This window comes from Anastrepha ludens, chromosome X, assembly GCF_028408465.1.
Source record: "Anastrepha ludens isolate Willacy chromosome X, idAnaLude1.1, whole genome shotgun sequence".
NCBI lineage: Eukaryota > Metazoa > Arthropoda > Insecta > Diptera > Tephritidae > Anastrepha > Anastrepha ludens.
The window spans coordinates 24,028,687-24,055,192 of NC_071503.1; the positions used below are offsets into that span (position 1 = coordinate 24,028,687).

General features: G+C 40.3%; 1 protein-coding gene across 12 annotated transcripts in view; it reads left to right on the top strand.

Moving 5' to 3' along the window:
* Positions 1-26,506, top strand: part of LOC128869205 (serine/threonine-protein kinase WNK1) — a 309,715-nt gene that overhangs the window by 50,011 nt on the left and 233,198 nt on the right. The gene's annotated exons all lie outside the window — the stretch shown is intronic.

The following is a 26,506-nucleotide window of genomic DNA, read 5'->3' on the forward strand; positions in this document are numbered from 1 at the left end:
GGGGTTGGAGCAGGAAGGAAGGGAATGGGCTAAGTCGGGGGAGATGTGTTGCTCCGATAGGCTCCTTACCGTGGAGATATGGGTTGTGGTGGCGGTTGGTGGTGCCGGCCTATCAAGGGGAGTAGTAGCCGTGGAGGCATCAGACGCCTACTGGCGGGAGCAACACGTGGCCACATACCGTGTGGACCACTCCCTACGAGTCTTAAGGCCTGTACAGGTCTTAAAGTGGCTCCACCCATTGCACTTGCTGCACCTAACCGAGGTAGACGCAGCAATAGAATACTTCTGGCTCCGGGTTGGATTCAATTCCAGCGTTAGATTCAATTGTGACGTAAGAGGTTGGGTGATATGCTGTTCACCAGACAGGGCTAGTTTACTTTAATTTATTAGCCATCTCGCTATAATTTCTGTATATTTTCCCGTTAATAAGCACCTTTTTAATGTTTTCTTTGTTATCTGTTTTATTAACAACATTTTTTAAATACTTCCACATTAAACGACTATCATATACAATATATTTGTTTCAACCTTGTATTCCATATACTGAATTTTTTTAACTTTAACCATTTTCTTGTATTCTTTCTGTATTTCGTTGTATTCTACCCAATCTCCTGTCGTAATGGCTTTTTGATACAACACACACTTTTTTTATTAGTTTCGACTAATTCTCAGCCGTACCATTTATGGAGCATTCCATGGAAAATGGTATATTTCGACCGCCGAACAAATTGCATTTCCGGATGATTATATTAGTGTTAATGTATTTAAAATATATCAATCTTCATTATAAACATTGACCTTTTTCTTGACCTCAATTTGAAGTATCTTTTTTTACAACAAAAACAACTCATAAAAATTGTATTTTCTTCTATCGAAATTTGGTCAAGTTTAAGCGCTTAGTTCTCATTATGTGTGACATATAGCGTGAAACTGATAATTGGTGTTAAAAGAACAAACTTTTACGTTTTGAAACGTAATATTAAAAAAAACAACGCAGATATGCTCTTTTACAAAAATGGTTCGATGATGTCCCGTACGAACGCACATAACACTGTACAGTTATTTTTGTGCTCATCCGAGTAACTTATTTGTTTCGATTACTTTACATTTAAAGCAAACTATTGGTGCTCTTTTTACTTGTAACGCATTGATTTCAGTTTGCATCGCAAATAAGTTCAATATTCAGTCATTAAATTTTGTCCCGTACGAACACGGCATATAAGTTTTTCTTTTAACTAAAAAATGGAGAAAATTAGTGAAAATAATAACAACCATAGCGTGTCACGTTATAAAAAATGGAGATACGAGAAACGAAAAAAAGGTCCAGATTTCAAAAACAACGAAAAAGAAAGAGTGAAACAGTGGAGGAAAAGAAAAACTGAAGCCATGACCCAGGAAGAAATATAGAAGAAGAAGAAAAAAGAGAGTCCAAAGAGCCAAAAAGTTGATCCAAACCCAAGACAGGGAGGCTGTTGGTGATTGCGAATCTGAATGTTTTCCATACAAATGTAAGCAAACGTATGCTAAGGCTGTACAGAAATGAATGCGAAGTCTACCCAGTTCACCCACTAAAAAAAAGGCTGTTGTAGCGGGTGTGGCAAAAAAACTTGGACTTAGTATTGATAACGTTAGGAATAAATCTATAAATGAACCAATTAACGATGACGAAACCACCAAAATGGTGAAAGATGTTTACTTTCGTCCAGACATTGTTTATACATGCCCGGGCATGAACGACACAATGGTCTGTTGGACTAACGGTAAAAAACTTACATTACAAAAGCACTACCTCACCTTATTTTTAAAAGAGGCTTTTTATATTGTATATTTAAGGAAGAGTTTCCGAACATAAAAATAGAGTTTTCTAGATTTTGTGCACTACGACCGAAAAATGTTTTGTTATTAAAAGACACGCCATCAGAACAGTGCAAATGTATGATTCACGAGAATTTTATTCTAAAATAGAAGTGTTTGAAAATAAGCTACAATAGCTCCTACTGGAGCAACATTCTCTGTGATTCAAGCTGTTGGAGAAATGTGTGCGATACATGTAAAATGGAAGTAAAATAGTAATACCTTATGGTGGAAAAAATATAATTTAGAAGCAATGGAAAAAAAGAGACGATCAACGAGTAAAACTGAAGACAGAAGAAATCAGTTGCGGAGAGTTACACGAAAACCTTATATCCGACTTACCATATGTCATGTATCACATAAATATAAAAAGAGTACAATCACAAGCATTCCAAAGCGATAAAAACAATGAACATGCAAGAATACTTCAAATTGATTTAGCTATGTCTTATTCTTGCGCATATCAAAACGAGGTGCAGTCAGCTCTATGGAGCAGGGAAAGTGTTACTCTTTTTACCGCTGCTTCATTTTTCATGGCACAATGTAAAACTTTTGTGATATGCTCTGGTACAAAGCAAAAAGATAAAGACAGTATATTCGCCTTCGAGACATATTTGTATGATAAAATTTTTGCAGCAGATCATGGCGAAAGAATTAAAGAAGTTATATGGAGTGATGGTCCTTCTCCTGAATTCAAAAATCGTTATATGGTCTCGTTATTTGGTATATCTCTCTGAAAGATATAGCAAACAATTTGAATGGAAGTATTTTGCCACTTCCCATGGTAAGGGAGTTGTAGACGGAGTCGGTGGCAATATAAAAAGACTTGTTAATCAAAAAGCCCCTAGCCAAGGAAGCATTACTGTAATCCAAAACGCGAATGATTTCGCAAAAGTTCCTGCCACATTAATTCCTTCAACATCCATTTTTTATATTTCTGCATCCGAAATAGCTGACGAAATTCGGGATGTTCGTCCCTGGGAATCGTCCAAGCCTATACCCGGAATATCCAAATTTCACGAAATATTAGCAAATGGGCGCGAAGTTACATGTAAAAGCCATGCTCAAGATAACAACAGCATCAAATTTTCCCTTTAGAGAACGTTAAAATCAAAATTTAAGAGCTGAATTTCGTACGCGTCCCGTACGAACACAATTTGTCCCGTACGAACATTTTCATTTTTACACTATAAGTCATTTAAACTAAATATGTTTTAAATGTTTTTGTTGTGTTAATAAACTCTAATACAATCACAATCAAATGTCATTTTCGTTCTCTTGTTAATATTATTAGTTTCGCTGAAATTTCACTTAATTCACTATAACTCAGAGTAGTGGTATATATATATATAATTTTTTTTTGGATTTTGCAAAGATATGCGAATATTTTAAAGCACGTTTATAGGTTTCGCTTAGAAAACTACAACACAGTATTAGTGCACTAAATAACTCGTTTTAAAAAGTTATGGCTTATCATAAGTAAGGTTGTAAACTGTAAAAATTCGTACGATCTGTCCCGTACGAACCATGGAATGCTCCTTATAAACATATAAAATTGAATTGTACAGGAGCATCGACAAGAAGGGTTTTTGCAAATTTGTACAGTTTTTACTTAGAACTTTTTTGGCATGGGCGGCCTTCGGCCGCGATTCAAAAAAATAACCCTCATCAGTCCAACTCCGGCAACGCCATCCACAGTATTTTTTGCATAGAACTCCTTTCCGCGTTAAAAACATTGAACCCAAAATTAATACGTCATATGCGTGTGTGTAGTAAGGAGGCACAATAACCCTCATCCCCATCATTAACACTAAACTGAAATACTTAAGTTTTGTTCGTTTCCACGACAGTCGGTGTACGTTACCGAAAAGAAAATATGGGGAATGTTTATGCTGCTACAAAAACAACAACTTCATTTTTGTTCGTATATTTGTTTTCATTTGCAGGCATCCGGCAACACTATATTGAGAACATTCCAATCTTCTTATTCGTGTTTAAAATTGGAAAGTGATTATATGGACAAATGCATTAACATTTAATTTTCATTGAAATAATTCGAATACAAGTATAAAAAAACTACAAACACACGTGGGAGTGTATATTTAATGAATTTAAGTGAAGTGTAGAAAAATATATATTATAATGTTCCAAACTATTGTGAAGTTTCCGAGGGAACTTTGAAGGCAAATAATTACCCAACCATTATTTCCGGAAAAATTGCGTGTTATAAAGGTTGTTCCTGAACTACTCCCTAACATCTCCACCATTAAAAATGTCCATGTTAGATTATTGCATAGCCGAGTCACCGCACCCTCCGGAGGCATATAATATTTCAGTAATATATTGTTAAAGTTGTGTAATTTAGCGAAAAGTTGGTGTTGCCTGACAGCTGAAATAAGAACGAAGTTCTCATGCAGAGACCTTCAGTGGAAGGTTGTTTGTAAGTCTGCAGTAGTTTTTGCTTTAGTTTAGAATTTTTTGAGTTTTTACGGTCTTAAGTCTTAATTTATACAATTATATGCTTGTATGCTAAATAGTTCAATAATAATATTCCTGCATAGATATACATATCGCACCCTAAATACAAAAGGGGCACAACTCAAAATTTTCCACACTCGAGCTTGACTTGTTTACAGTAGCACAGAAAACAAACTATGTGACATATCACGCTGAAATTTGCCATGTAGGCTTATAACAGTCCTACCAAAAAACACAAAAATTATTTTTGCCATATGTCATCAGCGGACCGTTTTATTGATAACGTCTCGTTCATATTTGAGCTTCTGCTCATTTTGAGTTGTGACCCTTTTGTATTTAGGACGCGATATGTCTACAATAAAACAAATTATAGTTCACAATTATCAAGTTTTTACAGCGTAATTTATAGTTTAACATAGTTAATGTAATGCATATTTCGGGAAATATTTAGTATAAAGGCGATAGAGGGGTGTATCCCCATTTGAAAACTGAAAACCGCACCCTCCGCAGGCTTATAGTTTTTAAGTAATTTAATGTTAAAGTTGTGTAATTTAGCGAAAAGTTGGTGTTGTATGTTCAGATGTTCAGTGAAGGGTTGATTGTAAAATTGCAGTATTTTTTGCTGTAATTTAAAATTGAGAAATATTTTTGAAAATAAAAACATACAACTCATCGAAACTTAAAAACAATGATATTAAGTGTATCACATAAAATAATAAAGTTATTAAAAAGCAAAAATTACGATTTATAAGTGCATTGTATTGCTTCGATCAGTTTTACAAACGGGTCCTCATGCCTCTTATAAACAGATTTTCTCCACAAAAATTCGATTATCATGTCTGCAAAACAAATAGGGTGGTCGTAGTTGTCTTTATTAAAACACTCGTTTTCTTTCAAAAAAAAATAACCCTCATCAGTCCAACTCCGTCAATGCAATCCACAGTATTTTTGCGTAGAACGTGATTGTATGGACAAATGCATTTGCATTCAATTTTAATGAAAATAATTCGAGTATAAAGATAAGAATATGTAAAAACACGCGTGGGAGTGTATATTTAGTGAATTTTAGTGAAGTGGTAAAAAATATATAGTGTAATGTGCCAAACTATAGTGAAGCTCCCGAGGGCACGTTGAAGGCAAATAATTACGAAATTATTATTTCCCGAATAATTTAGAATTATAAAGATTGTTCCTTAACACCTCCCTAACATCTCCACCAAGTTTCATTAATAAAAATTGCCCAATATACAATACATTATTGCGAATCCCAGCCCATATTCCCACTGCTTGGAAAGGAAGGGTCTAGTTTCTATCTTTCGGCAACGTTTTACGGTGATGAAATAGCGGCCTCTTGAGAGTCCTCATGTTAACAGAATTTTTTTTTTTTAATTGGTAGCTCGTTAAAACATTTTAATCCTTTATCTTGTTCTTCTTTATATATAAATATGAATGTTTGTCTGTATGCCCTCGATGAACTCAAAAACTACTGGACCGGTTATTATAAAAATTGGTATAGCTATATATGTATTTTTCCACGGAGAAGGTTTGTAGAATATGCTCAGTGCTGCCACTCGCCACGAGGTGGGGCCGCAGAGTAGCAACTTCTGCCCCGTTCAACCGATTTTTTCGAAATAAACAAAATCAATAAAATGGTTTAGAATGAATTGAATATTTGTGTACTGATTTTTCTTAACCCCTTCGGACCTCAAGTGCAGAATTATGCACATAATGTTTAAAGCCTTATAATATTTTTAATTTACTTTGTTGACAACACTTGGGACCTAATGTGCATAATTGTGCACATGCCGGAAAATTCGGAAAACTTAATATATATGTACTGATTTTTCTTAAATTTATTTTAGTTGTTGGTGTAGCAACGCCCGCCGGGTACAGCTAGTAGAATATATTTTTCTTATCAACTTCTGTTCTAAACAGTGATAGTCTAAAACTATTAGAAGGGTGTTTATAGGTCTATGTTCCTCAGCTTAATTAGTATTTTTCACCTTCTTCACTGGTACTATGGTGGAAGTTTTCCATTTCATAGGTACTGTTGTTGACCGAAGACTACTTTATACTAGTATGGCGTAAAAGTGGCCCATATATTCCACTGAACCCTTAATTACCCCTTCTCATAATAAGTTGTTTCCACCCAATTTTCTCTTTGACTTCCTAACTATATGAACGATATCATCTCTGCTTATTTCTTCAAATTAAACGTAGTTTGGGGTAGTTTCCTGCCTTATGAATTCATAATGAACATTTTCTATATAACTATTGCCGATAATACTGTCCACAAAAAATTCGTTTAATTTATTAGCCATCTCGCTATAATTTCTGTATATTTTCCCGTTGATAAGCACCTTTTTAATGTGTTCTTTGTTATCTGTTTTATTAACAACTTTTTTTTTAAATATTTCCACATTAAACGACTATCATATACAGGGTTTGATTGAAAAGTAATGAGCCTTCCCGCGCGGAGCGTCTGCCAAGCGATCAACCGAATCGGCTGGTGGGGGAAAATGATCGTTGGACCTTCTCCTTCCACTAGAAACCGGTCCCAGTTTGCTGGCAACAGCGGTGCAGTCAACATTGCTCTGCGCGTGAAAGCTGTTTTAAAAGTGTGTTAGGGTTTTGCAGTGGCGAAAATGCAGCGATCGTTGGAGCAACGTTACTCGATCAAATTTTGCATAAAGCTAAACAAAACGAGTACCGAAACCAGGGGCTACTTAAGGAGGCTTACGGGGACCAATCTCTGTCCAGTGCCCAGGTAAACCGGTGGCACAAGTCGTTCAAGAAAGGCCGGGAGGACGTCGAAGGCGAACAGCGATCTGGAAGGCCTTCGACGACGCAAACAGACGAAGATGTGAACCGGGTTCGTGAATTTTTGAACATTGACTGTCGTGCTAGTCTACCTGTCCCCTCCGGACTTCTTCTTGTTCTCGCGCCTGAAAAGAAAGCTGAAGGGGAGGCGTTTTGACTCCATCGAGACGATCCAAAAAACTGTGACAGCCGAATTGAACACGATTCCTGCGGATGAGTTTAAAAAATGTTTCCTGCAGTGGAAGGACCGCTTCCAGCGGTGTATTGACGCTCAAGGGTTCTATTTTGAAGAATTTTAGTAGTATAAGCCGAAAGGTTTAATAAAACTGCTTAAAAAAAAATAAGGCTCATAACTTTTCAATCAAACCCTGTATATTTGTTTCTACCTTGTGTTCCATATACTGAATTTTTTTAACTTTAACCATTTTCTTGTTTGTTTGTTTGTTTAACAGTAATAGAAGCCCCGTCAGTGTAGGGCATATCACCGGTCTTCGTCTACCTCTTCTAAAGGTAGGCCCAGGAAACATGCTGTTTCGACGGGTTGGGTCCAGAGAGAGAGGGGTGTTAGATGAGACGGTTTTAGAGGGCATGTGAAAAGGTGGTTAGTGTCATGCGGGGTGCCTGCACATGCCGGAATGAATGTCCTTTATTGACTGTCTAAACATTGTCTGGGCCAGTAAATGTCTGTCAGTTTTGTCCTGTATTTCGTCGGCGTAGTTTAAGAGGTGTCTCCTGACGTGCCTGGGAGGCGGCTCAGGCTCAAGCAGGTGTCTGCAGGGGTGAAACCTGAGGTAACATCTTAGCAGGAACTACTTGCTGAGCAGTTTGTTGTGCTCCATTACAGGGAGCATTTGGGACGGTTCGTTGTGACGGTGTTGAACAGGGGATCTCAGGAGGCAACCTGTCGCTGCCCGAATGGCAGTATTTTGGCATGTCTGTAGCTTTATCCACCGCGCGTCACTAGTTCCAGGTGACCAGACAGGCGCAGCATAGTTCAGAACCGGCCGACCAAATGCCTTAAATGTCGATAACAACAGTTCTTTGTCTTGGCCCCTGGACCTGCCGGCAAGCGATTTGAGGACCTTGTTGCGATCTTGTACTTTAGTGGCAATTGCGGTTGTGTGCGCTGAGAAAGAGAGCAAACTGTCGAAGGTTACACCCAAAATTTTGGTTTTTTTTTGTCGGGACAACTAGCAAGTGCAGCACTCAGACATGAATTAAGTCCAGTGTACTACAATTGGATTCCCTTTTAATTTTCTTTAAATCTAACCGATCTCCGAAGAAATCTGAGTAGACCTTGTGGTGCCAAGGGGCCAAGATGGTCGCTTCTTAACACATCAGTTGCCAAAGACCTCGAACCAGATTCAAGCGAAGGCAGGGCAGACGCACAGGAAGTGGTCCACAGTCCCATCCTCCTCTACACAAGCTGGGCAAAGTACACTGTCTGAAATGCCCAACCTTTCCATGTGCGTCGCCCACAGAAAGTGCCGGCCTATCAGGGGGAGTAGTAGCCGTGGAGGCATCTTACGCCTACTGGCGGGAGCAACACGTGGCCACATACCGTGTGGACAACTCCCTATGAGTCTTAAGGCCTGAACAGGTCTTAAGGTGGCTCCACCCGTTGCACTTACTGCACCTAACCGAGGTAGACGCAGCAATAGAATACTTCTGGCCCAGGGTTGGATTCAATTCCAGCCTTGGATTCAATTTTGACGTAAGAGGTTGGGAGATATGCTGTTCACCAGACAGGGCTAGTTTACTGGGGTGGCAGCTCTTGTTTGGGAAAAACCCGAGTCATACCGGTAACGTAGAACCGGCTGTCATGGGAAATTTCCGGCCCGGGGAATTCGTTTAATTTATTAGCCATCTCGCTATAATTTCTGTATATTTTCCCGTTGATAAGCACCTTTTTAATGTTTTCTTTGTTATCTGTTTTATTAATAACATTTTTTAAATACTTCCACATTAAACGACTATCATATATATTTGTTTCAACCTTGTATTCCATATACTGAATTTTTTTAACTTTAACGATTTTCTTGAATTCTTTCTGTATTTCGTTGTATTCTACCCAATCTCCTGTCGTAATGGCTTTTTGATACAACACAAACTTTTTTTATTAATATAGTTTCGACTAATTCTCAGCTTTACCATTTATAAACATATAAAATTGAATTGTACAGGAGCATCGACTAGAACTAGAGGGTAAATTAGTTAATATTATAACATTTAATATAAAATAACATTTTGTCAGAGATATACAAGGAAAGTAATATATTACAAATTTATTTAATGAAGGAAGCGTTGCAGGCGAAAATATTTACAAAAAAATCGCGTGAATTGTTAGTCCAAATGTTCACCATAAAATAATATTTTATCAAAGATATACAGGCAAATGAATTTATGAAACATTTTTTTTTATAAAAAGCTCCAGAGGCGGAAACTGGTAATAAAAAGTCGCACAAAAATTGTCAGTAGTCCAAACACATTATAGCTATGGTAAGGAATAGTACAAACGAGTAGCATTTTTTAGTTAATTTTTCACGCGTCACGCAAGTCATACATGACTAGATGCGAAACTCTTTTTCTCGTGAGAGCGCTGAAAGATGTGTTAAATATAACATAAAAAGTAGGTAACAAAAAATAAACAACCTGCTGAAATATCGAACAGAAAGAGTTAAAGAAGATAACCTTTAACTTGCATAAAGAGAAAGTGAAGTTTAACCCCGACGACCAGGACGAGGATGTACGGATGCCCTGTTGCACATCGACTACCATGTGGCAAAGTCCTTATCAACGCACAATCACATCTCTATATTGTCAATAGACTTTGAAAAAGCTTTCGATAGGATAGGAGCACATGTTATTTTAGAGAAACTTCGACAATGGAAGGTTGGACCAAAAATTTTTAAATTCGTCAAATCTTTTCTTATAAACCGAAAAATCCGAGTCAAGGTAAATGGCATTCACTCCAATCTACATCCATTAACGAACGGTATCCCCCAAGGGTCACCACTCTCGGTCTTACTTTTTTCGATCGCATTTAACGAAATCAGCAACATAATTCTAAAACATAAACTTGTAGACCACTGTGTTTACGCCGACGACGTTTTCCTACTATGCAAAGCGAAGGATGTTTCCGAATCCAATCAAATCCTTGAAGATGTTTAAAAAGAAATTGAGGACTGGACCATAACTTCAGGGGCACCCACTCAATAAAACTAAACCAACAACCAATCGAAAACGTCCAAGAACTCCATATATTAGGACTCATAATCACAAAAAACTACTCTTGGAAGAAACATCTCCTAAAACTAAAGAAAGACCTGCAGCCCAGAATCAATTTACTATCCCACCTATCACACAAAGGGTATGTTCACATAAACACACTTATACACATCACTAAAGCAATAATCATAAGCAAAATTGACTACGGTCTTTTCTTATATGGCTCCGCATCCAAAACTACACTTAATATCATAAAACCAATATAGATCAAAGCTATCAGAAGCAGCCTATTTGCCTTCCGCACCACCCCAATAAGAATCCTCCATATTGAATCTGGCTTGCCTACACTTGAAGAACGAATCCAAGAAATCAACTCTAAACTTATCCCAAAAACACTTTTCTTAAATACATCAATTATAAAAGATGACGTAAAAAAACTGCTACCACCCAAAAGAAGTTACAACGTTACGCCTGCTCTACTCAAAATCATTAATGTTTCCCGCGGATGTAACTTAGAAACAAAACCGCAAACACTCTCCTATTATAATCCTCCTTGGAAATTAAGCACTCACACATGTGATATCACACTTCATACACATAAAAAAGACAACACCACCAATTCAATATTTAAGCAGCTTTTTCTCGAAAAGGTCAATACCCATAAAAATAACGGCTGGTCAATCGGCTTTACTGACGGATATAGAACGGAAGACAATGTTGCATTCAGCGTAACATCCGAAGATGGCATATTTTTAAGTTTAAAAGCCATGTTCCCTTACTCTTCTATATTCTCGGCAGAAGCAGCGGCAATACACGAAGCTATGGCGTTATCTATCCAGAAAAAGACGAAAACCATAATATGCTCCGACAGTTTGTCAGTTATCCAAGCGGCTAGTAATCCCACTTGCAACAAATGGGAAACTGTTAATCAAATAAGGGATTTGCTAATAAAAAACAGTAAATTACTAAAACTACTGTGGGTCCCAGGACACACAGGTATCGAGGGAAACACATATGCCGACAATGCAGCGAAATTCGCTTGCAATGCCCCATTTATAATCAGCCCAAAAACAGAAAGACTCGATATAAAACGACATATAAATACATGCATAATACAGAAACAGCGGCAGTCATTAAAAAACTACAAGCATGAACACTATTCCAATATTAATAAGAATGGAAACCCTCCACTCTACCCAACAAATATACACGGATTTAAAACCCGAATTTTTTCCCGCCTTCGCCTAGGCCACACAACACAGACCCATGTACATATCTTAAAAAAAGAAAATCACCCTATCTGTACAACCTGCAACACAAACCAAACATTGGACCACATCCTCAACAAATGTCCAAATCACGCCAACGCAAGAAAATAAATACTAAACTCAGAACAAATAAGCGACATCCTCGCCATTCCCAGTCACTCAAACATCGAAAAAATAAGCAAATTCATTAAAACTATCGAAATGACAATATAACAAATAATCCAGACACCCACAGACGACACAGAGCTGATGGCCTCTGCAGCCAATGCTCAAACATAATTTTAGTACTGGTATTCATACCAGTCACTAAATAATAATAATAATAATAACCCCTAAGTGTATTAGTTTTCGTGTATTTGTGCATTTAGTGATTGAAGAGAACAACTATATAGAAGAGTTTTTTGTTAATGCTGTTATGAATTTTCTTACTATAAAATTCAAATAAATTTCTTACAACAACTGTCTAAGTTCGATCACTGGATTGTTGAATAAAACGCAAAAATTGTTGACCGTGCATATTAGAGCTTTTCAATCGTTTTTCAAAGCCAGATGCACAGTCCGGTAAAGTAACCACCCATATAGTGTCGCGTATGTGTCAACTTCTGCGAAGCTGGCTGGTACATTACCAGTTGTTGAGCCATCACCACAAAGTCCAATTGCCAGTTTCATAGAAAGTCTAGCGATCTTGGAACTTAGAAAGGAATACTTCGGATGATATAGTTTATTTGCTAATTCGGATAAACTGAGGTCGCACGATAATTTCGTTATCTCCCATTGTGGGTTTTTTGCTTGGTAGTTTTCCACCGGATTACATAACTCCAAGTTGTTGACGATTCCAACTATTTGATGCATAGCAGAAGGAACTTTTTTTTTGCTTTTGGATTGGTTAATATTTGAGATGTCCTTGTCGATGATGGAGTTAGATGGACAAAGAGTTTATGGATGAGTCTCGCTTGGATCTGATATATTCTTTTATCAATTGTTGGTAGGCTAGCCTCTGCTAAACGGCTTTTTATTGAAGTTGTGCGAAGTGAAAAACTACTTTTGTTTTGGCAGCATAAACATTCCCCATATACGGTGAATGCTGCTGGAGCGACAGTCCTTGGCCGGATATAAATCCGGGTCGTTCCGGTTGCGTAAAACCGACTGTCGTCGCAACGACCAAAAATACTCGTCGCATTGCTTGGTAATATACCGGCCTGAAGTTGTTTAAAGCAGATTTTGGTGAGTTCTCAAAGAGGAAAAGCCCGAAGTCGATATAGCTTAGCTTGAGTGTTTTGGTTAAATATATACAATAAGATGTGTACATGACATTTTTTACTTGCAAGATATGTAATAATGTTTATTCTGGCAGCTAATGCTTTTTTTTAGATTAGAAATTGGCAAGTCCATCAGTAATTATAAGAAAATATAATACCTAAAATCTTCATATTTTGAACATTCATAATTTCTATATTATTTATAGCTAATGTAAAATTGTGGAAATTGCACGTATGATACCAATACTCCAGACCATCACACCTCGCCCGCCATGCTTCACAGTTGGTACAAGATTTTCTTTGTCGAGCGCAGTACCGCTCTTACGGCACACTAGTTTTCTTCCTTTAGTGCCAAATATGCAATATATGCTTTCATCCGAAAATAGAACACGTTCCAAAAATTCTGAAGGCTTGTTAACATATTCGTTTGCAAACACCAAAGGAATTTGAAATGTTTTTACATATTTGCGAAGCCGTAGTGCAAGGAGTATTTTTCACTGATTGCAATATGGTTCGTTTTTCACGTACGGTCAGCTTGCTAGATCGACCAGAACGTGGTTTTGACACAATTGAACCAATTGTATTGTATGTTTGCACGACACACGGCACAGAAGAGTGACTTCTTCCTATGATTTGCCCAATTTCGCGGAAAGATTTGCCTTTATTTTCTAAGTTTCAGAATAATTTTTCTCTGGCCAATACTAATTTCCTTAGTTTTGAGGGCCGTCGCTATTTCTTGTACACAAAAACTTTAAAATTACTCCAAAGTAATTTGGTCACAGAAAAATCAATTACAAACTAAAATAAAACCGTTATTGGTTAAGAATGCTCCACTGCATGCTGCAGGAATCCCTATTTTCTGCTTCGTTGAAGTGAAGGTTTTGTTCGTAAAATTTAATTTTTAAAGATATACTTAAGAAAAAATGTATAGAAATTGTAGAAAAAAATACTGACTAAACATATCTCATAAAAGTTTAAAATAATTTTTTTTTCAATGAATTTCTTAATATATATTATGATTTCATTTCTTTGTGTATGGATACTTTTTCTGGCAAATATATATAGGGCGGTAGTCACCGGTTGAGAGAGAATTCTGTTGTAATTTGGGAATGAGAATTATGGTGGCAGTTTTTCGATTTTGTGGGATGATACCAGATCAGTTGGGATTTTCCGACTGTAGACATTCTATTGATCGTCTTGTAAGAAATTCTGTCGAAAACAGGGGTTTTTCCTTTAAATTTTCCGATGCAAGATAATAGTTCGACCGTTGTTGATTGGTTTATCTACTGAGTACTGCTTTTGGATGTGTCACCCTAGAATGGTACGTCTGGTTCAAAGTATAATATAATTTATTCTGCTACCATGGGTCGGAAAAGGTTTATGGATGAGTAATTAGACCACACTGTACCAAATGGGTTGGAAATTATGGATGGGTGGGAAGAAATGTAACTGTTAGTTTTAATTGCAACGACAGGTTGGTATGGGGTCCGATTGCATAATATGTCAATTTTATTCCAAATATCGGGAATAGAAGAGTTGGGAAAGATAGATTCTGTGAATATTAAGAAACTCAACTTTTTTTGAGATTTAATTTCTCTCCGAAATCTTGTGGGGTGGTCGATGTCGAGGTGTCGATTTGCACAATTTTCCCCGGACCTCCTATTGTGCCTTTGAACTCCTGCTTGTCAATTTGATATAAGACAACTGCCTCATTGCATTAGCTGTTCCAATCAGTTATTGTTTCTGTAGACAAGCAGGAGCTCTCGACGAAATTCTCCCTCGTCTTGGCATTTGTCCAGGTGTGATCATACCTAATTTGGAAGATATGTGGCAGCGAAGACCTCGCATCCTCGAACCTCGTACCTTTTGCTCGAGACACTCCCTATTTGTTTCTGGATGAAGATTTCCTGCATCGAAATGTGCCCAGTGAGCTGTTGCCTATCAAGAACAGCGGCATGCCTGTTCTATACACTCTAAAAACTTTACACACTGCTGCGTTGTTCTTAATCTTCGTATTATATAATCTTGCTTCCACTGTTTGTGGAAGGTACATAACCATCTAAAAATAATATTAATATAATATATAAAAATTTATATGTTTAAGAATTTAATAACCTGCTTCCATCTGACTCATTTTGTAAAATAAATATTATAGCTTAAATACGACAAAAACTTCTCAGAATTTTGAAAATCACAACGGCAAATAAAAAGCACGAAAATAAAAATAAGATCTACCGTTTTCCGAAGAGGCAGGTTACTTTGCTTTTTCTCGTGCGGACAAATTGTAATATTTTTGCGTAAAACTCCTTTCTGTGCAGGCGGCCTTCGGCGGCACTTAAAAAGAAAAACCCCTCATCAATCCAACATCGGCTACGCTGTCCATAGTAATTTTACGTGAAACTGACTTAACTGTTTGTTAAAAATCATATTGACGTTATTGAATTTAAATATAAACTCAATATATACACTTTAGATATTGTAGAGGGAATGATGTGGACGGCTCCTCCGTCTTTGGTAAACGTAGTAGAGGTGTACTTCGGGTCCAGGGCTAGCTTAATTGGAGCCCTGAGGACAAGTGTTTGAAGCAGTTTTGGTCTTTTCATTGGTCTTGAATCAATCGGAACTCTCCACTCACTCGCCTGATGCTTCGATTGCGTGTTGTACTCATAAACGTCTCATCTCCAGTAATGATGCGTTTGATGAATGTTCGATTGGATTCAGTTTTGGAAATCATGCCTTTGGCGATATTAACACGGTCCCGTGTTTGCAACACTTCTAAGATTTTCGCACCATTTACAAATGTCGAGCAACGGCGATAAAATTTTGTAGGAATTTTAATTACATATGTGGCAACCTAAAAAAAAAACAACAGAACGCAAATCAGTTGACTTAGGGCATTACCTTTCTGAAGGAAAGGAAAAAAGCATTGTAAGCGAAAATTTGTTATAAAAATATATAGACTATAAATTAGTTTGGGGGAAAAGAAATCCAATATTTTTGCGCAAAAGGTTTAACACTGCTTCATCTTGGATCTTTAGCTCCTGGGCGATGTTCCAACTACTGACATGCCGGTCAACTTCGATTATTTCTGTGATTTTATCTACATTATCGACTTTTTCTTTAACATGAAAATTGCCTGAATGGAATCGACGAAAACAAAATTGCACGGAATTAGCTATTACAGTATCGCCACCATTCACAGTTTTAGTGGCCTGGTTTGCATTTTCGCCTTTATCAAAGAAAAACTGTAAAATATACCGAATTTTCTAATTTTTGGCTTCAATTGTTAACACCCTGTAACTCCCAACTGAATGGAACAAACAAAAAACAGCAAAAGATCTTTTTTAGTATGAAATGTCACCGTGACAAGGAGCATAAATTTTAAATTGTTTGATCGATACTTCACGAGATATCGATCACTACAGCCATCTACCGAGAAAATAATGTATTTAAAATACATTCGTTCATAATATTTACATTCGAAAATTAATTAAAAATGTTCACTATACAAATATTAAACGAGTATTTAAATTAAAATTTTAATATATAATATATGGCACCCCCCAAATCTGGCGCTCAATATAGAATACACAATTATTATATTTATTTATTTAAATTTTATTTTCTTCAAATGTTCTTATTGAGTATTGCAAATATTGCTATCGAGTGCAAATATAAACAATATATTAATAAAGTAACAAATAAGACAATCTACAACTAAAATAAACTTAATTAAAAAAATTACGATTATATAAGGAAATCAAATGATGTAACAAAGAAAATAATTGATTTTTAGTTATTGTAAAATCTAACGATGGAATTCGATCTCATTGAACTCACGCAGAGCCGAATAATAAGTACATTGGACTCAAAATTTGTTTTGAAAGTCTTGAGATAAAAATTGTAAGAGCTTCGTAAAGTTCGGAATAAGAAAGTTAATAAGTTGTAACAGAAATGCACACTCAATGGTGACATTAAATTAAACATTGAATTAAATTAAACACAAAATAAAGCGATAGAATCGACCTTCTGCCCTCGTTCCCATGGCAGCCGGTTCTACGTTACCGGAATGACTCGGGTTTTTCCCGACCAAGGGCTGCCGCCCCAGTAAACTAGCCCTGTCTAGTGAACAGTCGATCATCCCACCCCTTATGTCACAGGAGCAACTCCTCGCAGCAATTTTGCTCCAAATACCTTTTCTCAGGGCTAATATTGAATCCAACCTTGGGGCAGAAGTATTCTATTGCTGCCATAAATGGCACCACCCGAACTCCACCTTGGTTAGGTGCAACAAGTGCAACGGGTCTTAAGACTTAAGATGTCACCACCTGTTCAGGTATTAATAAACACAGAGAGTGGTCCACACGGTATGTGGCCACGTGTTGCTCCCGCCAGCAGGCTGCTGTTGCCTTAACGGCTACTACCCATAGCTGATTTTATGAGCCGACACAGTATCCCAATAGCTGCGGTCCAAGAAACCAAGCTGCACGCTAGGTTCTCCCTCGTCACAAAGGAGGGCTGTAACGTGCACAGACACGATCGCGAGCGAGACAATGCTGGTGGTCTAGCGTTCATTGTCCACCACACAGTGCAGTATCGTCTTATTATTGAAGGCATCGATCGCATGGACAGCACCTTAGAATGTCAAGGTATAGCTGTCCGGTCAGGCGATGCCGAGCTCGAAATTTATAATATCTACATACCTCCTGTCACCTGCTGCCCGGCAGGATATCACCCTGACATAGGTGCGCTCATCAGGGGTGAAAACCGATTGGTAGTAGGTAACTTTAATGCGCATCACGATCTTTGGCATTCAAGCCTGCCAAATGATCATAGCGAACAGCTATTGGCAGAACAGATAGACGATTCGATAGGGTTAGGATCTTGTAAGGCTTGACTTTGAGACAATTTTTCAGTATGCGGCGGATGCTACCGTGAGATATTTTCAGTTCTTTTGCCATGTGACTGGCAATTTCGCTCAAGACGCTTCTTCACTTTTTGAACCATTTCACATGACGTTGCAGTCTTTTGATGACCACCTCCATGACGTGTCGCGATGCTACCAGTATCATTGTAACGAGTAATGGTGCGATAAACAAAAACTTTATTTACTTAAAGGTGCTCGAGCTTACGAACAATCGCTGCATATGATTTTACAGCCAAATGTAATGCAATCACACTATTACGTTTAAAATCCATTACTGATTTTCTTTTTTCGCCTTTACTCTCTGCAAACAATACCCTGGACTGTCATTTAGTCAACTAACAGACAGCTGATGCCCATGCATCAGCTGCGCGAGCGGTCTGAAGTTAGTTACACTTCGAGTGCCGGACCCTGTATGCAAATGACTTACAAATTTTTGCCTCAAAAAACCCTGAGGATGTGCCAGGCTGAGCTTAATGAACTCGTTTGTTGGTGTACGTACTCATGTATCTCTTTATATATTAAAAATTGTTTTTAAGTCACTTACTCTAAATCTCGTGATATTCTACAATCTGTGGATGAGATCAAAGACCTTGGAGTAATTTTTGACTCTAATTTCGCATTCTCAAGACATATCAATTATATTGTCCTTAAATCATATTCGATCTTGGGCTTTGTTCGACGTAACACTTCAAACTACTTAGACCCGTCCGGTCCAGTAGGTCTACTGTCAATGGCGTTAGCTCGATCTAGGCAGGAGTATTCTTAATTTATTTGAAGACCGTATCACCAATTTGCTATAACAAGTATAGAACGGGTACAAAAGCTATTTCTGAAATATGCCCTAAGATCCCTAAATTGTTCTGTCCCATCTGCACCTTGTTATTAATTGGATTAAAGTCATCTGAGTCCAGAAGATTGTTGTTGTTGTAGCAGTAAGGAAAGCCCCGTCAATGTAGAGTATATCATCGGTCGTCTTCGTCAGGCTCATCTAAAGGTAGACCCGGAAACATGCTGTTTCGGCAGGTTGGGTCCAGAGGGAGAGGGGTATTAGATGAGTGAGTTTTAAAGTGCATGTGAAATGGTGGTTAGTGTCGTGCGGGGTGCCTTTACATGCCGGACATAAGTTTGGTATGTCGGGGTCAATTCTGGATAAGTAGGAGTTTAACCTGCTACAATATCCAGAACGTGATTATGCCAGTGTTACGCGGGTCTCACGGGGAAGCTGGAGCTCTTCATCTGCTATGAATGGTGGTTGGACTCCGATTACGGCATTCACTGAACGGGAGCTTATAAAGGTGGTAACAGTCTTCCGGTGAATGTCGTTCAATGTATGCCTAAACACTGTCCGGTCCAGTAGGTCTCTGTTTGTTTTGACCTGGATCTTGTCGGCGAGGTGTAGGAAGTGTCTCCTGACGTGCCTGGGAGGCTGCTCTGGCTCAAGCAGGTGGGTGCATGGGAGAAACCTACTGTAGCACCCTAACAGGAATTGCTTGCTAATCAGTTTGTTATACTCCTTGACAGGTAGCATATTGGTCTCGTTGTGAAGGTGTTGTCATGGGGACATCATGAGACAGCCCATCGCTGTCCGAATGGCAGTGTTTTGGCAGGTCTGAAGCTTCGTCCACTGCGAATCACTAGTTCCAGGCGACCAGACAGGCGCAGCATAGTTTAGAACCGGTCGGGCTATTGCTTTGAATATCGACAGCAACATTTTCTTGTCTTTGCCCCAAGTGCTGCCGGCAAGCTACTTGAGGACCTTCTTGAGGTTTTGATCTTTAGTGGCAGTAGCGGTTGTGTGCGCTGAGAATGAGAGCAAACTGTCGAAGGTAACTCTCAAGATTTTGGTGTTGTTAACAGTCGGAATTGGTGTGTCGTCGACTTTTATCTTAAGTTGCAGGTTAACCTCCTTTGTCCAGGTGGTGAAGAGGGTCGCTGTGGATTTAGTGGGGGAAAGTTGTAAGTTCCGCGCACTGAAAAAAGCGACGATTGCCCGACGCCATTATCGTGTAGTCGTCAGCGTATGAGATCAGGGAAACTCCCGCTGGTGGTTGGGGGAGCTTCGAGATGTAGAAGTTGAACAGCAAGAGACAAAGGACACTTCCTCTGCTTTGATGTTTGATTTCGGAAAATCACTGACGAGTGCCGACCGCTCAGGTAGTTTGCGGACCACCTCTTCAGCCCTGGCGGGAGTGTCGACTGATAAATATCATCTAGTAGCGTGGAATGGCTGACTGTGTCGAAAGCCTTCTTCAGGTCCAACGCTACTAGGACAGTCCTCTCGCAGGGGCGGTTTTGGTTAAGCCCGCGGTTTATCTGGGCGTTTATAGCGGTGAGTGCAGTGGTGGTGCTATGCACTCGTCGGAATCCGTGCTGATGTGGGGCTGGGGCCAGGTGTTTCGTGAAGAGTGGGAGTAGGAGGGCTTCAAGTGTCTTCATTACTGGGGAAAGGAGAGTTATCGGACGATAAGATCCTCCTTGGTTTGCGGATCTCCCAGGTTTCAGTAGTGGGACCACTCTCCCTGCTTTCCACTTGTCAGGGATGATGAGAGTGGCCAGGGACAGATTGAAAACCCTTTTGAGGAATCCTACTCCCAGAGGTCCCAGATGCTTCAGCATCAGCGCGTTTAATCCGTCGGGGCGAATGGCTTTTGATAATTTCGATTTGTTGATGGCCCCTGAACCTCATCGCCGGAGAAAGTAAGTGGCGCTCTGTCGTTCGTCAGTTTGTGCAGCCTTCTGGTAACACGACGTTTGGTTCTGTCGACCGGAGGATGCAGTATAAAAAGCCGGCTAAAGTAGCTCGCGCATCTCTTCGGGTCCGACGAAGTGCAACCGTTGTAGGTGATAGCCACCTTGTCGTTGTGCTTCGTCCGGTTTGACAGGGGCCTAACGGTGGACCAGAGCTTACTCACCCCAGAGGTGAGGTTACAGGTCTTCAAGTGCTCAACCCATTTGGTCCGCTTATGTTGATTTACCAGTTGCGGGATCTCCAAATTGAGATCCCTTATGCGCGGATCCCCGGGATCTTCTGGCGTAGATGGTCACGCTCGTTTGCTAAGCTGGCTGCTTCGGCTGGGAAATGGATACGAATGTCCTTAAAACTTCCAGCTGGAATGAAGCGAGCCGGAGCAGCTGTGAGCACCTTGCGGACTGCGCGTTCGCCTACGCGCACATCGGTGGGGATGGGAAGAGCGGCGAAGGTGTCCTCGGAGAATTCCGATAGCATGGGTCGCCACGTTATGCTATTTATCAGACCCGCGCTAGATATTGTTAGGTCAGGCGAGCTGCTACAATTGCCCGCTATCCTGGTGGGGGCGTTGTTGTTGTTTTGCCAGCATAGGGAGGTATATCACCGGTCGTCTTCGTCTAGCGCAGCTAGGGGTAGGCCCAGGAAATATGCTGTTTCGATAGGTTGGGTCCAGAGGGAGAGGGGTGTTAGATGAGTCGGTTTGAGAGGGCATGTGAAGAGGTGGTTAGTGTCGTGCGGGGTACCTTCACATGCCGGATATGTGTTTGGTATGTCAGGGTCGATTCTGGATAAGTAGGAGTGTAACCTGCTACAGTATCCAGAACGTAGTTGTGCCAGTGTTACAGGAGTCTCACGGGGAAGCTGGAGCTCTTCGCCTGCAATAGGTGGTGGTTGGACTCCGATTACGGCATTCGCAGGACGGGAGTTCATGAAGGTGGTGACGGTCTCCCGGTGTATGTCGTTTATTGACTGTCTAAGTACTGTCCGGTCCAGTAGGTTGCGGTCAGTTTTGTCCTGGATTTCGTCACCGTAGTCTAAGAGGTGTCTCCTGATGTGCCTAGGAGGCGGCTCAGGCTCAAGCAGGTGTCTGCAGGGGTGAAACCTGCGGTAACATCCCAGCAGGCATTGCTTGCTGAGCAGTTTGTTGTGCTCCGCTACTGGGAGCATTTGTGCCTCGTTATGTAGATGTTGAATGGGAGACATCAGGAGGCACCCGGTCGCTGTCCGAATGGCGGTATTTTGACATGTCTGTAGCTTTGTCCACTGCGAATCACTAGTTCCAGGCGACCAGACAGGCGCTGCATAGTTTAGAACCGGCCGGCCAATTGCCTTAAATGTCGAAAGCAACAGTTCTTTGTCTTTGCCCCAAGTGCTGCCGGCCAGCGATTTGAGGACCTTGTTGCGATTCACAGTGCGTCGTCGTTCACAGTACTGAATGTCGAATCGTCCATCTGCTCTGCCAGTTGCTGTCCCCTACGATCATTTGGCAGGCTTGAATGCCAAAGATGGTGATGTGCATTGAAGTCACCTACAATCAATCGGTTTTCACCTCTTATGAGCGCACCTATATCAGGGTGATATCCTGCCGGGCAGCAGGTGACAGGGGGTATATATTATATACGTTAAATATTTCGAACTCGGAATCGTCTGTCCGGACAGCTATGCCTTGACTTTCTAAGGTGCTGTCCCTGCGGTCGATTCCTTCATCGATGAGACGATACTGCACTGTGTGGTGGACTATAAACGCTAGGCCACCACCATTGTCTCGCTCGCGATCGTGTCTGTGCACGTTATAGCCATCCCTCGTGATCAGAGATGACCTAGCGTGCAGCTTGGTTTCTTGGACCGCAGCTATTTTAATACTGTACCGGCTCATAAAGTCAACTATCTCGTCGACCTTACTCGTGAGTCCGTTGCAGTTAAATTGTAGAAGCTTGAAGCTTCTCGGTAAAGTTTGCGTAACTCAAGGGGTGAGGGACGCGTGGGGTTGTCTACGTTAGACCTGCTACACAATCCACTGTGGTTGTTGCGGCCTGATTGTGGGGTGGGCGGCCGCGCCTCCGGGGGCAGTAGCGGGTGCAGAGCTATGCAGCAGGGGGCAACGTAGGCAGTTGTCCACTCACGGGTAGTGCGCAGGCCAGAACATCTCCAAAAGTGGCACCAGCCAGCCATTGCACGAATTGCACTTAGCTGTTGTCAGGCTCCGAGGAACTCTGGTCTGACACACGGAACAGACTGTGCGGGGGCAGACAAGAGCTGCTGGTTTGTCCCCGCACTGGGATTGGAGCAGGAGGGATGTGGGTCGATGAGGGAGCTGTATTGCACATGTAGGCTCCTGACCGTTAAGGTGTGGTTTGGGGCGGCAGTTTGAAGTGCCGGCACATTAGACGATATAGCCGTTGAGGCAGGGGCCGCCTGGTGGCGGGAGCATCACGTGGCCACATACCTTTTGGAGCACTACCTGTGTGTCCTAAGACCTGTGCAGGTCTTAAGATGACACCACCCGTTGCACTTGTTGCACCTAACCGAAGTGGAGTTCGGGTGGATCCGTTTGTGGCATATGCAGCAGTAGAATTCTTCTGGTCCAGGGATGAGTTCAATACCACCCTGAAGAGAAATATTTGGAGCAAAGATGCTGCGAGGGATTGCTCCTGTGACGATAGATTGGGGGTGGGATACGGTACACTAGACAGGGCTAGTTTACTGGGGCGGCATCCCTTGTCCGGGAAAAACCCGAGTCATTCCGGTAACGTAGAACTGCCTTCCATGGCCTTCCATAACCAATAGGTGTCCTCTGATGCCTCGCGAGATCCACGTAACTTTAACCCAGTTACGTCCTGGCTATTGTAATAGGTTAAACTCCTACTTATTGACCCGACATACCCATTATTCACTCAACAGAAAAAGTATCTTATGAGTATATATGACATTAAAAAATTTATTGTAAAAAAAATTAAAACAGTTTAAACTTTTATGAGAAATGTTTAGTCAGCAATTTTTCTACAATTACTATACATTTTTTCCTAAGTACATCAAGGACAAAAAATTGGGTGTTAGTATATTATAATAACTTGTGCGATAACTTCTCCGCGTGAAGGCCAATATTGAATTAATATTACGTTTTTAAGCATTTCCTTGCAGGTTATGCTGTGCTGACGGATCCTGCGCTCCAACAAAAGCTCAATGGGATTGAGGTCTGGAAATTGGGGCGATGTGCGCAATTGGTGATTTGTGTTATACAGCAACCAGAGCTTAACACTATATGCCGAATGCTTGAAACCAGAAATCATCACCAAGTTCCAACTGTTGATCGCTTTACATCATGCTAGTCCTTAAAATATTTAAATAAGAAAATTCATCCATTGTTGACTCTATAAAATTAAGTTTGTCAACTCCTTGCGCTGCCATACACACCTAGGCCATCACACCTCGCCCACCATGCTTCACAGTTGGTACAAGGTTTTTTTTTTCGAGCGCAGTATCGCTCTTACGCCACACTAGTTTTCTTCCTTTAATGCGAAATATTCGGAATTTGAAATGTTTTTACATATTTGGAAAGCCGTAAATTAAGGATTATTTTTCACTGATTGCACTATGGTTCGTTTTTTACGTACGGTCAGCTAGGTAGGTCGACCAGAACGTGGCTTTGACACAATTGAACCAATTGTATTGTATGTTTGCACGACATACTGCACAGAAGAGTGACTTCATCCTATGATTTGCCCAATTTCGCGGAAAGATTTGCATTCATTTCTAAGTTTCAGAATAATTCTAAAACTATAACTTAAACTTTAAAATTACGTCACATCAATTTTAGTCACATCAAAATCAATTACAAACTAAAATAAAAACGTTATTGGGTATGAATGTTCCACTCATACTGCGGAGAATCCCTGTTTTCTGCTTTGTTGAAGTGAAGGTTTTTGTTTTGTAAAACTTAATTTTTAAATATGTGCTTAAGAAAAAATGTATAGAAATTGTAGAAAAATTACTGACGCAACATTTCTCAGAGAAGTTTAAAATGTTTTAGTTTTTTTGTAATGAATTTCTTAATATGTGCTTTCATTTCTTTGTGTACGGATACTAACCACCTTTCACATGCCCCATCAAATCTACTCACTCACCTAGCATCCCTCTTCCTTTGGACCCAACTTGTCGAAACAGCACGTTTTCTGGTCCCACCGTTACATTAGTTCGAATAAAACGATCGGTGACTACACCGCATGTACAGGGATTAGTGAACTTCTACTACAACAAAAACAACAACTGTTGAATATAATCTTGTAATGTGGATTGGCTAACTGTATCGAAAGACTTTGAGAAGTTCAGAATTACTGGGATAGTCCTCTTGCAGAGGCAGTTATGGTTAAGCACAGGATTTATGTGAGTGCTCATGGCGTTAACTGCTGTGGTGGTACTGTCCACTTTACGAAAACCAGGTTTATGTTTAAGTGGGGGATGATGTTTCCTGGTATCTACAGAACTGAGATCTTCCGATTCATGTCGCCAGGCTATGCTATCAATCACAGCTACTAATTGTTACTTCCGACGTGTTGCTCCAGCTACCCACTAACTTGGTGGGAGCGTTTATTATGATGAATGTCGAATCGTCTATCTTCTTTGCCAAAGGTGATCCTCTACGATCATTTGAGTGCCAAAGATCGGATTTCGCATTGAAGCTACCAACTGCCAAACAATTTTTGCCCTTGATAAGCACAATAATCTCAGGTGATATCCTGCTCAGCAGCAGGTGATGAGGGGAATATAGAATTAAGTATTTGTAGCTCAACATTATCTGACCAACATGGTTAAAAGAAATCGACCGATGTTAAAGATGTTAGAAGGTGATGATCTGGTGATCTCTGAGGAGCCATGGAGGTTCTGATTGTGGTTCTCGACGTAGACAGCGGCGCATTATGCGAATTAGAAGCCGTAAAAGCTAGGGAGGCCTGTGAGTCCTAAGGCCTGAGCAGGTCTTAAGATCGCACCACCCGTTGCACTGATTATATCTAACCAAAGTGGAGTTTGGGTGAAGCCATCTTTTCAAGCGCAACAGAAATAATCTTTGGGTCCACTGTTAGACTCTGTACCAGCCCTAAGACGAGGTGCTAGGAGTACCCTTGCTACATAGGGATGCTTTAGTGACGATAGGCGAGGGGTGAAGTAGACATGACTATTTCACTGTGGCGGTACCTTTTGGCCGGGATAATCCTGGTACGTTGAAGCGGTAGCATTGGGAATGAACACCAAGGTGTCTGTTGGGGTGCTCTAGCAAACAAATAAGGTCGAAGCAAATATGTTCCGAAGTGAATCTCAGCAGAAGAGGCTTTCAGGTCTGGTTTGTATGTGTCTCTAAGCAAGACGGCGGTTTGGTGCGAGTTCTGCTCAGGGTGATTGACCATGAGGGTAACCTTGAGTGTATGGTGCCATCGTCCAACCATGTCGTTAGATTGAGGGTGGCAGAGTGTTGTTCTAATGCGTTTGATTCCCAGTAGTGGAGAGTAAAAGAGCTGATTCGAATTGTATCCCTTGGCCAGAGATGAGCGTGAGCATGTGGCAAATTTAACAGATGCATTGCGAATAAAACGCCGATACCGTGGTAAATGGAATAAATGAATGACTGTCTGACAGTAGTGTGGATCTTTAATTTTGGACAGGTGAATGTGTTCGAACTGTTATCCGGTATTCTATGATGAGCAGGGTATGCATATTGGCTGCTTCCGGAACGGACTTGTAATAGTTTTTTTTATTACGCTGACGAAGCGACCAGGAGCACTGATCAAGTATCCGGATGTCTTTGCTGTAAGTTACCCGATACCGAAAGTATTGTATTAGTATCACATTTGTTATTAGCTTCGATTTCAAAGTCTAACATAAATAAACATGAAAACATGATATTTCTAATTAAATAACTAACACATTG